Source organism: Misgurnus anguillicaudatus, chromosome 21 (genome assembly GCF_027580225.2).
Source record: "Misgurnus anguillicaudatus chromosome 21, ASM2758022v2, whole genome shotgun sequence".
Lineage (NCBI taxonomy): Eukaryota > Metazoa > Chordata > Actinopteri > Cypriniformes > Cobitidae > Misgurnus > Misgurnus anguillicaudatus.
In genome coordinates this window covers 28,555-40,114 of record NC_073357.2, presented here as the reverse complement: position 1 = coordinate 40,114, position 11,560 = coordinate 28,555, and the positions used below count along the sequence as shown (strand labels likewise).

Here is an 11,560-nt window from a genome sequence, read left to right as displayed (position 1 = left end):
GTTTGTTTCTTTCTGTGCGTGTCTGTAGTGATCTCAAATGCATGTTATAAATGACTCAAACTGTGATTTATTTTTAGATTGATAAGGACTTAATCAATAGCCGTAGTATGTGAAATAGTTAATAGTCATAATATTGCCCTTGCGATTCAGAATTGATATCAGACAGGTATTATAGTGTGTACCGCGCAATATCGTTACACCCCTACTATCGACCTGTTGCCTTAACCTCTATCATCACTTAATGTGTTGAGAGACTCATCAATATCAAGCAAACAGATCGACAGAGGATGCAGTCATCACAGCACCAGGGGAACACCCATGTAAGAAGGGTATTTGTGGATTTTAGGTGAGCTTTTAATACAGTTACTCCCCATATACTGGTTCTAAAGTTAAGCAACCTGGGCACATGAATATTGGATTTTCTCACTCAATAACAGAACCCAGAATGGCTGAAAGTGAATGATCTTGAATGAAATTGAATGACAAGCGCACCACAAGGTTCTTAGCCGCTCCTCTACTTCTTCTTCACCACCAGTGATTGCTCTTCCATTCATCCCACAAACACAGACAATATAGAGACTACAGGGAGCAGGTTCACCATTTCACAGAATGGTGTGCTCTGCTCTTACAACAATTTGGACATAAACATCAATAAAACAAAAAGGAAATTATTCTGGACTTCAGGAAATCAAAACGCACCGAGCACTCTGCCCTCTGCATACTTGGAGATAAGGGTAGAAAGCTTAAAAATTCTTGGACTGCACATCTCTGCTGACCTCACATGGTCTACACACGTCTCCCAACAGGTGGGAAAAGCACAACAGAGACTTTACTTCTTCAGGAAGTTAAAACACGCTGCTGACCAACTTCTATTGTTCGCCATAGAGAGCCTGCTAACCTACTCTAGCTGCACAGGAGGAATGAGCTGCAGCATCAAGATTATATTCTTGAAACAATGTGTGTTTCGTAAATATGTGTTTTCATTTTAAAGGTGAAGTATGTTGTATTATAATCTGCGTGACCCTGCCGTTGCCTTTTCTGATTATGTTTTTGGGTGTTCCAAATAAGCGATTATAGTCAGTGAAGTCCAATATAACTGATATCCCATGCTGAGGGAGTAGGGAGCAGTGAACACTGCTTAGGGAGAATGTCAATTGTAACGCACCTTGTGTGTGTGTGTGTGTGTGTCTGTTCAGTTTCTTCTTCTTCCTTTATTTCTTTAAGCCATTCCAGCATCTACGGTTATATTCATGGTGAGAACCTGTTAATCCTTACATAAGTTTTATTCAGACATAGGTTACACAGGTTGGGGAGGGACAATTTGGCATCTCCAATTTGCCTAACTTGCATGTTTTTGGCCTGTGGGAGGAAACCGGAGTAACCCACACTGACACAGGGAGAACATGCAAACTCCACATAGAAAGACCACCTGCCCTAGCTGGGGCTCAAACCGTGAACCTTCTTGCTGTGAGGCAAAGCGTCTGTTCAGTTTGATTAATTTTTATTTATATGGCATTTTCACAATTGTTTATTGTTACAAATCAGTTTTACATAAAATAGAAACAAATAAAACACAGAACAATCAAATCATGACAATTTTTTATACAGTTTAAAACACTGTAAGGGGGGATTCACATTTCGCGCCTTTTGCGTGTGCAGATATGTCATTTTCAATGTAGACAGGTGGCAAGCGTGCTCAAATAAAGTGTGACGCGTTCTTTTAGCAAGCTGAAAATACTTCAACTTTCCAGAATGCCATGTCGAAAGCGAGTTGGAAAGTAAGAGGAAGCGATGTTTTTGAGCCCCAAAGAAAGATTTGTTGGCTCAACCTAATAAAGTAAGCTACCCGGTTACCCCAAAAGTGCCAACTAACACAATCACAAACCAACTAGGCAACAGGACAAGGAATAAATGAAGAATTCAGATGCAAAACTGCTGTCAAAAATGAGATGATTGTAACCAAATGTTCTCGACACGTATACAGCTGCAGTCGTCATTAAATGACATAATAATAACAACCTGACTGAAGCTGAGACAGCAGACTATAGAGAAAAGAGACATACAGACAGAAAAATAACATGAAGCATTAGCATCTTATATCGAAATCGTATATCGTTATCGGTCAATATGGATGTTTTATTTCGAGATCACATTTTTCCCACATCACCCAGCCCTACATTGAACACTGTGCCATGTAACAATTACTTGTGTTTAAATAACATGTTTTCCTGCTTCTGGTCATCCTATTTCGTAATGCAACCCTACAATCTCTTAAGTGATTTTAATTCTAGAACCACACGACTAGTAATATGCAGCGTGTGTGTGTGTGTGTGTGTGTGTGTGTGTGTGTGTGTGTGTGTAGTCTCTGTATTTTGTGTATTTTTCTGTGTGAATTTTATAAATTCCCCTTATAAATTGAAAAAAATGAAATGCTTTTTTCCAGCTATATTTTTAGAATATCTCCAAAGAATGTCCTCCAAATGGCACATTTTGGAGCAATGCGTAAGAAACATAATTTAAATTTGATATATATCTTATTCTAGGTCTTTGTGTTATCTGAATGCTATAATCCATGTTTTTAGCATGTGCCCTGGCATCTAATGATGAAGAGTGTGAATCTGATGAAGCATTAAATTAAATATTCTTCTTCTTCTGAAATGGATCGCATTTTTGAGGGACTAAACATACCCGAAAACTCATGAAAATTTGCACACGCGTCAGAATTGGCGAAAATTTACATGTAGTATAGGTGTCAAAAGTGGGCGTGTAAAAATGGCTCGATAGCGCCACCTGTAAAATTTCAAGAGAACAGCCCCCCCCACTACCAAAAATGTACAGATACGAAATTTGGTAGGGTACCTTCAAAAAAGTCTCTTGGAGCTAAGCTCTAAACCCCACAGGAAGTCGGCCATTTTGAATTTTCTCTGTCATTTTTTGACATTTCCAAGCGTCGCACTTTAACAAACTCCTCATAGAGATTTTATCAGATCGTCATCATATTTGGTCAATCTCATCTAAAGGCCTTTGCGATGTTAAATTGCAGTTAGGGTTAGGGTTAGGTTAGGTGTGTCCGTGGCGGCCTGACAAAGTTCAGCATTTTCGCCATGAAACAGGAAGTTGTTATAACCAAGGCATACAATGTCCAATCTGACACACACTTCACACATTTGATAAGAGTCTTGGCCTGAACACATTTCAATGCCAATATTCAGCTTCATTCATAGCGCCACCTAGAGGTAGCAGGAAATGCCATGTTTTACGCTGTGGTTTACTGCTCTTAGAGATTTAATAAAATCATCATCATATTTGGTCAGACTGATTTTAAGTCCTTTGCGATGATAAATTGCGAAGATCTTGACTTTTCGTTGAAGGGCGTGCCGGTGGCGGCCTGGCAAAGTGTGACGTTTCGCCATGAAAAAGGAAGCTGTTGTAATTCAGGCATACATTATCCGATCTGCCACCGACTTCACATGTTTGATAAGGGTCCCGGCCTGAACACATCAATATATCAATAATCAGGTGCAGTCATAGCGCCACCTGTTGCACACAGGCGGTGTGGCACATTTTTTGTCCTTTGAATATCCACCTATATTTACCCACTTTAATTCATATCCCCCTGGTTCACTGCTTAACTAATGCCATAGGGTGGCGGTGCACATGTGTGCGAGGACCCTTCCATCGCTGCTTGCAGCTTTAATTCATTATTTATTTTTCAAATACAGTCAGTAAGTAAAAAAGTTTAAAGATACTTTAATACTTTGAAAAATATGCTGTTCCAAATTATTAACTCTTTCGCCACCAGCATTTTTAAAAACAGTTGCCAGCCAGCTCCAGCATTTTTCATGATTTTCACAAAAGTTTAATGCTTTCCAGAAAACGTTCTTCTTTAACTTCTTACACTCTGAGGCTATTTTGGGGATTTTTGCCTGGATTTGGCCTACCCAATTTCAAAAGCTTCCCATACCCACATGCAGAGGTGCACATACAAAAGTTTGGTATCATTTTACAGAAAACCCTTTGAAATTACATAAAACACTGTTAAAAGTGCTCAACATGGTTGTATGTGTTGTCAGTCCTCTAATAAACACAAAAATAATTAGGCGCTTTTTGATGTTTTTTTTTCTAAAGTCTGTATTTAAAAGTGTATAACTCTGGCCCTGAGTGGTAACGAAACCTGCAGACAGTTTTGTTTGATTCCAGCTATTGCCAGCTTACAGATGAAAAAGGAATTTTTTCTCTATCATAATAAATGCAAAAGTTATTTTACTCCAACTGATGGGAGGAATAATACCCTTTTTGTATTTAATTTCGGCCTAAAAATATTTGAAGTGCTCCCATAACCACATACAGTGGAATAAATGCAATATCTTTATATCATTTTAAAGAAAACCCTTTGAAGTTACATAAAAAGCTGCTGTTTGTGACAAATAGTGTTATTTATGTTGTTTTTCATATGATAAAACACCAAATTGTCTTTTTTATGTTGTAAATACTGTCTTTGATAGTGTATAACTCTGGTTCTGGGTGCTGTAGCAGACTGCAGACAGTTCTGGTTGTTAGCAGCAGCAGGCAGTAAACACCCAAAAAAAGAATGAACTCTTTAGCATGTTGCATTCAAAAGATATTCTTAATTTACTGAAGGGTGAGAAAATAAATTTTTCATATACATATACATTTTTTGTTTTGCACATATAATAAATAGCAAGGGATTAATTATGCACACAACCAAAGAAAATGCTGTGAATGGACTCATTTTTTTGAGTAGGACCTAAGAGAAAAGATGGTGTATCATTTGTGGCTATCTGTGCTAACTGAGACAGTCCACACTCAAGTTTCCCATATGTTTACAAAAGACAATTTTTTTACCTAATTATTCATTCGACGATTGTTGGATATGTGATGAAAATAGAGCAAAAATAACGCTGTAGTCTTATTCCTGAGAGTGAGAGCTTTCATTTGATATAAGACTTGTCCATGTTTGTCATACTTGAAAAATATGAAATATGTGAATATTAAATCATATTAAAAAATTGTGGGGGGGTGATAGTGTAAATTAAGTGTAAATAACTTTCTTACAGTAAACATATCTCAAAGTGATGCATATCTGCAGAAAGTAGAGAGTCTAAGCCAGTGTTCCCCAAATCTTACCCTGGAGGGCCGGAGCACTACAGAGTTTAGGTCCAACCTTAATCAAACTTACCCACCTGTGATTTTCTAGTGATCATAAAGAACTTGACTAGATTGCTCAGGTGTGTTTGATTAGGGTTGGAGCTAAACTCTGCAGTGCTCTGGCCCTCCTCATTCCCCGCCAGCCTTTTTTGAAAAGCTAACCAGCATTTTTGTTGATTTTCACACAAGTAAAAAATAAATTCCAGGCTTTTTTTAAAGCAAAAGCTGAAATAATTAAATTTTTGTGAAGGAATTTTGTTTAGAGATCGGATTCAGAACGACTATCAAAACTTAAACGCAGTGTAAAATTATTACTTTTTTGCTTCAGTTTTTTTTAATAAATTGGGAACACTTTTAGTGGATATTCACGATATTACAGATTACGGAAACTCATCAGGAACACCTTTTCTCATGCAAATGTTTTCTCTTAATTGACGAGATAACTCTTTCCCCGCCATTGACGAGTTAAGTGTGATGCTGCTTTGCTTCATTAAAGGAACATTCTGACTTTTTGATTTTAGCTTGTACACGTAGGCTATCCCCTAGAGTAAGTCCATACATAACCCTTTTCATCTCTGTGCGTCCTGTAACACTGTCTAACGCACCCACCGCTAGCCTAGTTTAGCACAAAGACTGGAAGTAAATAACGTCAAAAAAATTTATATATTGTGATTTGTATTGTCACGGCGTGTAATTAACAAGGTTATGAGACACAGCTATCTTTTAACCGTATACATACTCGGAACTATATTCTCAGAAGGCGAGTAATTTGCTTGCAGCACCCAAGAAGCTCCGTGGTAAGGAGCAGGAAGTTTGCTCAGAGTTGCACTAATCACTTTGCCCAAGTAGCAGTGCTTCGTCTTCTGAGAATATAGTTCCCGGTATGTATACGGTTAAAAGATGGCTGTGTCTCATATGACCTTGTTATTTGTACACTCTGTGACTATACAAATCACAACATATAAATAGGAAAATGTTGGCCTTATTGGAAGCAGTATGCTAGCTGGAGCCATTTACTTCCAGTCTTTATGCTAAGCTAGGCTAGCAGTGGGTACATCAGATCATGTTACGGCACGCACGAAGATGTAAAGGGTATCTATGGTCTTATCTAACTCTGGGAGGTACGGTGAATAAGATAAAATCCCAAAAAGTTGTCGTGTTCCTTAAAACATAATGTAGTTTTTGTGTATGCATTTCTTGACATACCAGAAGATGGGAATTTTCAGTGCGCTTTGTTTGTTAGTCCTCTACTGATAAGTGACAGAAGCTATGGTTTAAGAGGAGTGGAATATGTTACTCATGCTGCCTCACAATAAACAAACAGTTGTCAATTCATTGTGGTATACTTTGTGTATTTACTTGGATAAATAATGCTACATGTTAAATATATAAAGCTGTAAATAGACCCCGTGATCAGTAATGTGTGACAGGTATTGGCCATTACTTCTTACAGCGATCAACTCCTTGATTCATCAGAAATGATAATGTGTGTGTGTGTGTGTGTTTCAGTTGGAGATCTGTCTCAGTGTGTGAGGGCTGGGAATGTCCTGATGAAATGTCATGTGACGGAAGACACATTGGGAATCTGATTACTCTAAATCCTAAATGTTTTTTGTGCTTTACGTTAGATGACCAAATTACTTTATCAAGAACATTTATTGTCTTTTGATAGATTATAGAAAACTATTTGAAATGAAACTTTATTGTATCAGTGCTGATTAAAGTTTTTATCCAGAGAATGTATTATGTGATTTATTGGAGAATATTGAATTGTATGCATTGTTTTACTGCTTACACATCAGTGGGTCATTTACCAGTCACTTCAAGCTTTATTTTTCTGGTCGTCGTGTATCAACTGCTTTTCGATAGAAGTAAACTAATAAGCTAATAAAACAACTTCAACTCAAATTAACATTTCATGTTTCAAATTCTACTTATTACATTTTTTTCGATTGCTAAACGACAGTGAGCACAACTTCAGCCGGTTGCTATCAAAAGTGCATTGTCTGTTTTTCGTAGCCACACTGGCCATAGCTAACCCTAACCTGTTTTAAAAGTGTACTTGTGCCTGAGCCAGCCTACAAGGCATTCAGTTCCCCTAACCTAACCCTAAGTTGTATAGGCCCCATTATCTTCACAACCCTAACCCTAACCCTTGATAACCCTAACCCTGCTAACCCTAACCCTAACCCTTGCTAACTCTAACCCTAACCCTGACCCTAACCTAACCCTAGGGTTAGGCTATAGGTATAGGGGGTAAATGCAGGATCAGTCAAATGACTGATCCTCAAATATCTCTTGATAGGAAGGTCGTAGAGACTTCAATCCAAGTTCAAACTGTTCCCTTTTTGATTGCGCTTCTTTTGGTACCACGCTCGACTTCCTGTGATAACCGGAAGTCTGTGTAAAACCGGAAATAAACATTAAAATGCTTATATCTCGAGAACGGAAGGTCATAGAGACACGGGGACAAGTGTGGCGTGTTCCTCGTAGTCGAATTATGTCAGACGGAAGTGTTCAGATTTACTGTACGTCGTTCCGTTCCTGAGATAGGTATAGGGGGTAAATGCAGGATCAGTCAAATGACTGATCCTCAAATATCTGTTGACCAGAAGGTCAGAGAGACCTGAAATTTGGTATACATACTAATTAGTGGGAGCTCTTTCGAATGAGCCCAGTTTCGGCTAGATTGCGCCACCAGCAGTCGAGATACGGAATTGCACATTATTTTCCTATGGGTTTATATATATAAATGCCATGTATATACACTATTTGGAGGTCGCCAGACACGATGGTGGTGTTTTTGAGTCGATGGAAATTGTTGTTTTTTCAGTATGGGTTGCCAAATTTTGTCACCAGGGACCAAGTTTTCTAGGCGTTTCGGGTGACGCTGATTCTCCTGGTATGATTTCTGGGAGAAGTATTTTTGAGTTTGGACTTGGTGTTTTTTTGTGATTTTTGAATGTTTTTTTGTGATTTTGAATGGTTTCTTATGCCCATTCCCCACGAACCTTGGGGTTAGGAAAGGGGATGGTGGGGGGATAAAAGAATGTGTGAAAAACGAGTGAAAAACGAGTGGGTTAGGGTGAAAAGGGTTGAAAATGACTGAGAAAGGCTATGCCTCTTCCCCACGAACCTTGGGGTTAGGAAAGGGGATGGTGGGGGGATAAAAGAACGAGTAAAAACGAGCAAAAACGAGTGTTAGGGTTAGGTTAGGTTAGGAGTTCAGGTTAGTCCAGAGACTGAACAAGTCCAGACTCGGTTTGCATGGGCCATCAGTCAACTGACCACTCCGAGCAATCCCATCAGCGCCCCCAGGAACAGAAAGGCCCCCACCCCACCGTCCCACTGTATGTATGGTTTGTTGTACCGTATGTCAAAAGGTATAAGAACATACCTGAGGTATCCATGTACGTAGAGAAACTGTGAGTTCCACATCCACAATCAACAGGTGAACAATTCTTTAATCATGTATAATTTTAATCTCATCAGTGTCTTGTGTTTGTAATTTTTTGTTTTAATATGAATTATTATATGTGTGTATATATACTGTGTATATAATGTGTGTGCCTCCTATGGGGTATTTTTAATATTTATGTTTAGGGTTAGGTTAGGTTAGGTTAGGGTTAGGGTTAGGTTAGGTTAGGTTAGGTTAGGTTAGGTTAGGTGAAGGCAAAAGGTTAGTTTTATGAAAGAAAGATTAAATAATCATTTTTGGACACTTAGGGTTAGGTTAGGGTTAGGGTTAGGTTAGGGTTAGGTTAGGTTAGGGTTAGGTTAGGAATTGGCTAAAAGCCAGGCCAAAGCCAGACCCAAGGTCCAACTCGGAAGCACTGACCATCGTTCAACTGGCCGCCTCAGGTAAGTCCCCATTATCATGCCAAAGGCCCAAAATAGTATGCACAAGCACTCACATAATTCTACATTTTGCAAAATAAATCCACATTTGGGGTTAGTGAGCTTAGGGCTGCTTTTAGCAGGGCTCGTGTGACGTTGGGGTTAGAGTTTGTGTTCAGGTGAGAGGATCTGTATGGATCTACTTCAATCACCGTCAACATTAAAGGACTCCAGATGGTGTTATGCTGGTGTTCGAGAGAAGGCTTTGGTTTGTTAGCCTGTCACGCGACGTTTCGACAGCTTTTTGTGTCTTCTTCAGGCGAGGCTTAATTTTTAAAATTTATTAAAGAGGACTCAACACCGTTCTTCTGGTGGAGACTGATTCAAAATGAGGCTCTACGCTGTTCAAAAGCTTCAGAAGGACCTTCAACATCGTCCAATGACAGAGATTGATACGAGACCGGTACTCTACACTGTTCTTCTGACATATGACCATAACACACCGCACCAAAGTGTGCCTCCATCTTATTTTAGACGTGAGATACCCTTTTATACATCCATCCTATGCTTACTTTCCACATTTCGGGCTGATAGGAGATTTCTAGGGTGGTCTTTAATGTCTATTTCTCAGTGGAAACCAGATCCAAAATAAATCCTCCATGTCCATCTTCGTGTTGAGAAACCTTCTTACTAGTTTTGATACCAGCGGAGGCTGATTTTAAATGAGTTCTCAACACTCCATGCGGTGGAGTTTATATACCACACATAAATATTTTTTTATTGTGTGTTTAACATTTTCTTTTAAATGTAAAACCCCTTTAATAATTTTACATCCACTTTTCCTCTGTCTCAGTGTCTATCTTTTATAGCTCTTTATATATCTGAGAAGGGCGTGGCTTCTCTCCTAATTTTCTTTCTTCTTCCCAACGTGAAATAAAATTTTAGAAAGCATATTTTTGCTTTTTACTTGCAATACCACAGTGAAACCATTGGCACAACAATGTGAACCACACTTTTCAAGGTCCAGAGAGCGAGGCACTCGCATGAGTTAGGTTAGGAATTGGCTAAAAGCCAGGCCAAAGCCAGACCCAAGGTCCAACTCGGAAGCACTGACCATCGTTCAACTGGCCGCCTCAGGTAAGTCCCCATTATCATGCCAAAGGCCCAAAATAGTATGCACAAGCACTCACATAATTCTACATTTTGCAAAATAAATCCACATTTGGGGTTAGTGAGCTTAGGGCTGCTTTTAGCAGGGCTCGTGTGACGTTGGGGTTAGAGTTTGTGTTCAGGTGAGAGGATCTGTATGGATCTACTTCAATCACCGTCAACATTAAAGGACTCCAGATGGTGTTATGCTGGTGTTCGAGAGAAGGCTTTGGTTTGTTAGCCTGTCACGCGACGTTTCGACAGCTTTTTGTGTCTTCTTCAGGCGAGGCTTAATTTTTAAAATTTATTAAAGAGGACTCAACACCGTTCTTCTGGTGGAGACTGATTCAAAATGAGGCTCTACGCTGTTCAAAAGCTTCAGAAGGACCTTCAACATCGTCCAATGACAGAGATTGATACGAGACCGGTACTCTACACTGTTCTTCTGACATATGACCATAACACACCGCACCAAAGTGTGCCTCCATCTTATTTTAGACGTGAGATACCCTTTTATACATCCATCCTATGCTTACTTTCCACATTTCGGGCTGATAGGAGATTTCTAGGGTGGTCTTTAATGTCTATTTCTCAGTGGAAACCAGATCCAAAATAAATCCTCCATGTCCATCTTCGTGTTGAGAAACCTTCTTACTAGTTTTGATACCAGCGGAGGCTGATTTTAAATGAGTTCTCAACACTCCATGCGGTGGAGTTTATATACCACACATAAATATTTTTTTATTGTGTGTTTAACATTTTCTTTTAAATGTAAAACCCCTTTAATAATTTTACATCCACTTTTCCTCTGTCTCAGTGTCTATCTTTTATAGCTCTTTATATATCTGAGAAGGGCGTGGCTTCTCTCCTAATTTTCTTTCTTCTTCCCAACGTGAAATAAAATTTTAGAAAGCATATTTTTGCTTTTTACTTGCAATACCACAGTGAAACCATTGGCACAACAATGTGAACCACACTTTTCAAGGTCCAGAGAGCGAGGCACTCGCATGAGTTAGGTTAGGAATTGGCTAAAAGCCAGGCCAAAGCCAGACCCAAGGTCCAACTCGGAAGCACTGACCATCGTTCAACTGGCCGCCTCAGGTAAGTCCCCATTATCATGCCAAAGGCCCAAAATAGTATGCACAAGCACTCACATAATTCTACATTTTGCAAAATAAATCCACATTTGGGGTTAGTGAGCTTAGGGCTGCTTTTAGCAGGGCTCGTGTGACGTTGGGGTTAGAGTTTGTGTTCAGGTGAGAGGATCTGTATGGATCTACTTCAATCACCGTCAACATTAAAGGACTCCAGATGGTGTTATGCTGGTGTTCGAGAGAAGGCTTTGGTTTGTTAGCCTGTCACGCGACGTTTCGACAGCTTTTTGTGTCTTCTTCAGGCGAGGCTT

General features: G+C 39.3%; 1 long non-coding RNA gene across 1 annotated transcript; it reads left to right on the top strand.

Moving 5' to 3' along the window:
* LOC141353048 (uncharacterized) lies at positions 1-1,586 on the top strand. Its single transcript, XR_012360094.1, has 2 exons — positions 1-806; positions 886-1,586. It is a non-coding gene; the product is annotated as an uncharacterized lncRNA (long non-coding RNA).
* The last annotated feature ends 9,974 nt before the right edge of the window (positions 1,587-11,560 follow it).